At 42.3% G+C, this 6,213-nt stretch overlaps 1 protein-coding gene across 1 annotated transcript in view; it reads left to right on the forward strand.

The window, feature by feature from the left end:
* TJP2 (tight junction protein 2) overlaps positions 1-6,213 on the forward strand; it is a 121,613-nt gene that overhangs the window by 23,292 nt on the left and 92,108 nt on the right. Inside the window, 1 exon segment of the mRNA XM_021694355.1 lies at positions 4,627-4,747. The gene's annotated coding sequence lies outside the window, so the exon portion shown is untranslated.

Below are 6,213 nucleotides of genomic sequence, written 5' to 3' on the forward strand. Positions count from 1 at the left end.
TTACTGTGTCTTGAGAGGGAAAAGAAGTGTATATAGGCACCAAGAGGGCAAGGGGTATATAGTGACCCTGGGAGAGTCCATGTGAGTTAGTGTTTAGTGAGGGCCATGGAAAACATGTCGTAATGGCCAAATTGTGATTCTTTATTTTTATTTTTTTAACGTTTAAAAATTTTTAATTCAGTTAATTAACATTTAATGTATTATTGGTTTCAGAGGTACAGGTCTGTGATTCATCAGTCTTATATAATACCCAGTGCTCATTACATCACATCAAATTGTGATTCTTTAAGTAGCCCCTGGAGATGGGACACATCGTAGACTGGACTTCTGTCCCAGAATGACAGAAGTTTAGAGCTGGGGGGACCTTTTGTCAGGGACAGCAGACAGGTTTCCTGTGGCATGCCAAAGCCAGTTGATGTGTGGGTTGCTGAGAGTGTCGAGTTAGGGAGGGCACCCCGGTCAAGTCTGGGCTTAGCAGAAAATAAATATTGTGATTGATGAAGGACATACTAATACAGAAAATTGGAGAGGTGCAACACAAGGTCTGTATCTTCATCACTCCCTAATTCTAATTCGGTCTTTGATTTTTACAAGTGTGAAACTGAGACTCATTTGAGTCACCACGAACGAGGGCTTGGCCCTCAGACAGCAACTGAATGTTTTTGGTTTCTGGCTCAGGATCAGTCCTTAAGGGATTCTCCCTAAACAGACCCACGCGATTCAGATGTGTAAATGGATTGCCACATTATTCATTTCTTTTAGGAGATAACCTTTTCTAGCCATTGGAATGAGTAAATACCCTAAGTAAAACCACCTCTGCTTCTCCTCATTTCCCCAAGTCAAGCCAAACAGAAGTCAAACTATTCACTCCAAAGTGATTCTTAATAAAGTTGAATGTTGTCTCTCTCTCTCCCCCTCTCCCTCTCTTTCTCGTTCTTTTTAAGAGAACATTCCCTGAAGCCTGATGAAAGAGCACTATGTCACAGGACAACGAGATCTTTCTTGTATCTGTAATACTTTGAGTTCTTTAAATACACACGGACTAAACATTGTTTTGCTGGTTCTCATTCTTTTGTTTGCTGACTCCCTTTTCACCTAACACAGTCTTCCTTTGGACATGGGACTATCCTTCACTAAGCTTTTAGTAAAATCTCTTTTCTAGGTAACCTAGCAGGGGCACTCTCCTACTGATGAATTTCACTAATCAGTTCTAAATCTTTCAGAGTCACTCTGATGTCTTATTTCTCACATCTTAATGTACATACGAGTCACTCTTAAAATGCAGATTCTAATTCTGTAATTATGGTGGGGCCTGGGAGTCTGCATTTTAATTAGCTTCCAGGTCCTGCTGTCAGCCCAGGTGATGACTGGTGGATGATCCAGGTGATGCTCATGGTTCAGTCCATGACCCACACTTTGAGGAGCAAGCACCTTGAGAAGGGCTTTCCATGAGCATACTTGCTTTCCTCTGGACTTCAAACTTTTTTTTTTTTTTTTTTTAAGTAATGTCTAGACCCCACGTGGGGCTCAAACTCAAAACCCTGAGATCAAGAGTCACATGATCCTCTGACTGAGCCAGCCGGGCGCCCCGCTTCAAACTTTTCCGATCTTCCTGAGGGTTTGCAGTCCCAATACCTCTGCCCCCCCCAACCGTCGTTAGAGGTGACAGTGATAAAAAGGCAGGTGGCTGGCTGCGCTTCTGTGGAGGGAAATCTGCCCATGTGCCTTCTGACCCGAGATCCCTATTGGGCTGGTTGACTAAATAAGGAGGCTGATATTTTTTGCCAAGAATTTAGGTCCTTTCATTCTTTTTAAGAAATATTACAATTGCTGCAACGTGTAATACTGCATAATATTCAAGAGCAGCTGCTTTTGCATTTTAAAACATAATTGGAAGTCAGGTCATGATTCAGTTTTCAAAACCTCAAGGAATTCATTGGCCACCAATGTCCTCTTCTTTTGAGTACTTCGTCTTGCTGTCTGCAAACAGGGCTGTGCCTGGACTTCACCTCTGTAAACTGTAGTCACATGATAGGCCCAAACCACCAGCTACCCACCAATTGGCTGCATGTTGCAAGTTCACTGAAGCACAGTTTGGATGGTTTCTGCAGGTGTATGTTTATCCCAATGCCCGGCACATGGTAGGTGCTCAGCAAAGATTTGCCTGTGCTTAACTCAGTGTCAGTATAGCCAGAAATAAAGAAAAAAAATGTTTAAAGGAATTGACATTCAAACACAAAAATACTGATCCACCTATGGATTTTCCTTTTAAAATTTTGTCAAGTTTTTCATGTTACCTAACATTAATTTTACTATCTGTCAATACTCTTGGAAACAAAGAATATAATTTAGTTCTTTCTCAGCTATTTCTAAATTTAAAAGTAGCCCTAAATCAATATTGGTGTATTTTAGAAATGGTTGATTGTTACTGGTGGCTCCAACACATGTCAAAAACCTTGGGAATCTTATCAAAGAAAGTTAAAACCAAGATGTTTTAGAAATGCAGAAAACTGATTTAATTAAAAAGCAATCTGATTCAATACAAGAAGCAAGCACTTTTTGGAGCTGATACCTGTAGAAAAATTTCTTATTAAGGCCAAAAGCATAACCAAGCCCATCTTGATTTGCTGGCCATTTATTTATCTTTGGAAGTAATAATAGAAACCATGCATGGGCCGGGCTCTAATCCTGTTGCTTGCTTTGTAGGATGTCCAGATGGCCTTGCTTTAGCCAGTGTCTGCATTTCCTGCTGATCCTTGTAGGAGAAGGGAAATGTGTCCCCTGCCTGTATAAATAAAATCGACACTATTCTTTATTTCTATTTCATTGTGTAGGGAGTGTTTTGCATAGATACCACAATATCACTTTGTCTAGCAAACAGAAGAGTATGTCCAGAACTGGTGAGAAGCCACATTCTTCCTCCCACTGGACATGACTGCCCTGTGTGAAGCTGCCGGGGCCTAGGCCTCGCCCAGAAGTGAGCTTGCCTCCTTGTGTGGTTTAAAGGGCATATGTAGGATTAATAAAAATGTGCAGAAGGGATGTTTGTTGGATTTCCTTGGAATGAGGGGTCAAAAAAAAAAAAGTATCTGCCATCTTTTCGAATTGTGGGCAATCCACAAATATAAAAGTGAAGATGAGCCAGTATCATAAATGCTGTGAAAAGATGAATTCCCTTTTAGTTTAAAATGTTTTCTCTCTTGTTTACTTTTTTAAAAAGATTTATCCATTTGAGAGCGAGCAAGCGAGCGAGCAAGCACCCGTGCACAAGTGGGGGGAGGGGCAGAAGGAGAGGGAGAGAGAGAATCTCAAGCAGACTCCCTGCTGAGTGCGGAGCCTGATGTGGGGCTAGATCTCATGACCCTGAGATTGTGACCTGAGCTGAAATCAACAGTCAGATGCTCAACCGACTGCACCACCCAGGCGCCCCTCTATTGTTTACTTCAAAATGGCAAATTTTATGTTAAGTGTATTTTACTATAATTTAAAAAAAATTTTCTCTATATTTTCCCACCTGCTGAGTATTTTTTTTTTTTACCTGAAGTGAATTCTCACAAGATTTTGTTCCTCAGGATACCCCTCAGGTGGATTGGTGGTGCCAGGTACTGATTTTCTCCATTTTCTGAAGGCTGAAATTATTAGGAACAGCAGTTCCACTCCTAGATACACATTGAGAGAAATGAAAACTGCCTGTCTAAACACTTGTGCAGGGGCGCCTGGGTGGCTCAGTCGTTAAGCGTCTGCCTTCGGCTCAGGTCATGATCCCAGGGTCCTGGGATCGAGCCCCGCATCGGGCTCCCTGCTCAGCGAGGACCCTGCTTCTCCCTCTCCCGCTCCCCCTGCTTGTGTTCCTTCTCTTGCTGTGTCTCTCTCTGTCAAATAAATAAAATCTTTAAAAAACAAACAAACAAACAAAAAACACTTGTGCATAATAGCCAAAAAGTGGAAACGACCCAAGTGTATGTCAGCTGATAAAAACATAAACTATAGTATATCCATACAGTGGAATATTATTTGGCCACAAAAAGGGGTGAAGTTCTGAGACATGCTAGAGCATGGGTGAAACTCCAAAACATTATGCTAAGTAAACAAAACCAGTCACAAAAGGTACGTATTATATGAGCCTGTCTTCTGAAACATCCAGTGTAGGTAAATGTGTAGAGACAAAACTTGAATTCGTGGTTGCCAGGTGGGAGGAGGGAACTGGAGCAATGGGGGATGAGGCCTAAGGGGTGCAGGTTTTTTTCTTTTTTAAAGATTTATTTATTTATTTGAGATAGAGAGGTGTGCGGGGGAGAGAGGAGAGAGAATCTCCAGCAGACTCCCCTGCTGAGCAAAGAGCCTGACATGGGGCTCTACCTCATGACCAAGAGATCATGACCTGAGCCAAAATCAAGAGTCCAGGCTTAACCGACTGAGCCACCCAGGTGCCCCAAGGGTTCTTTCTTGAAGTAATGAGAATGCTCTAAAATGGATTTTGGTGACAGTTGCACAACTCTGTAAATGTATTAAAAGCCATGTTACAGATGGCTGAATAGCACAGTATGTGAACTTCAGTGCGTTTCCCAAGATCTTACTGTGCTGGGCGTGACCATGTTGGATTTTTAACCACATTGTCTTTTTCAGGGTGCGGAGCACCACATTATTATCATCTCCCTGTGAGTGGGATTGGCACCCCAGCGGTGCCTCCCAGCACGAGCTCTCCAGGAAGCCCAGACGCGTGCTGGTGGACAGCCTGCTTTACCAGGTACTTGCTTTTTTCTCTCATCAACCTGGTTACTGGCTTTCCTGCACCTAGAGTTTGATGTAAATTGTTTCACATCCTAGAGGTAGTCAAGGCCTCCATTTTGAATGTTGCTGATAGAGAAGTTGTTCAGTATCAGAGAAAGTTTAACTGTAATGTCGTATTTACTGAGGAACAGAAACATCGTACCTGCATTTATGGTCTGAATTGATAGGTATAACTTTGCCACGATTGGGTGAGCACTAATTGAGCTCCTTCCTGGCTAGAGCATATAAATCCAACTCCCGAGGTTCAGAGTAAATGTCTGGCAAGGTATTTTAGTGTCTGGGGTTATAGATCATTCTGGTAAGTCATGTTTTTTCCATCATCTTTGAGGTAGCAGAATTATGTAACAGTGGTAAGCACTTTGCTGAAAATATTAAAGACATCGGTTGCACTGGCTTCTAAAGATTAATTATGCACAAGCTTTTACTGAAAGAACTAAGAGTGAGTATTATCTATTTACTGATTAAATTTTAAGTAGGAATTAAATGAGATTTACAAGGCATTAAATTTTATTTTGACAGATGCTGGGATGTATTTTTTCTTAGTTACACTTTAACCCCTGATTATAGGCCAGTCCGTGGTCCACTGGAATGGGGTTGGAATTTTTTTCATGTGCTTGTTTCATAATTCCTGTCTTTTTAAGCTTAAAACCCCTGCCTGAGTGGATTCTAGCTATGTGTCAGAGCTTAAGTTTAATAGAGTGTGAATGGCACACTCCAGGGCAGATAGCAAATCCCAGTGTGCCTGCACGTGCCTTAATGTTTCTGAGTTCAGATCCATCATCTGTGAAAGAGAGCGTCAATATGACGCTAAATGACTTAAAGTATAGCAAGAGCTAGGCACATACCAAGGTCTTTCTCAGAGTCTCGTTGTCCAAATGGGGACACTTGTGTGGGGAAGCCCTTAGTTTCCACTGAACTGACAGGGTTTGGGGTGGGTTTTGTTTGCTGAGATGTTCTCTGTGGAGCTCTTAAAGTTTCCAAATATAAGAAAACAGATGCCTACCGAGGCTCCAGCAGTTTTCCTGAAACTAGACTTCTGGGTCGGATCTATTGATTTGGTCAAATGAACTGGAGGAGCAGTGTAGAGTGTGGCAAAGGGGGATGGTGCTGGCATTGTCTGTAGGAGGGAAGGCTCTTTGTGACTCAAGCAAGCCCCTTCTAATAAACGCTTCCCTGGTTCTGATTCACTGTACTAGTGACCACAGGTCCTTTGACGTCATTTTGTTTGCCCAAGTCAGAGTCTGGCTCCAGAGCTCTTTCCTGTATAAAAACTTAAGCTTGGCTTTCTGGGATGACTTAGCCTCAGGTGCCCTTGGGTGGTGAGGATTTTTCCCAGAGCATCTCACATCACCTTAGTTTCAGATCCAGCAAACATTTCCTTCCTTCCTTCCTTCCTTCCTTCCTTCCTTCCTTCCTTCCTTC

This window comes from Neomonachus schauinslandi, chromosome 13 (genome assembly GCF_002201575.2).
Source record: "Neomonachus schauinslandi chromosome 13, ASM220157v2, whole genome shotgun sequence".
In the NCBI taxonomy this organism is placed as follows: Eukaryota; Metazoa; Chordata; class Mammalia; order Carnivora; family Phocidae; genus Neomonachus; species Neomonachus schauinslandi.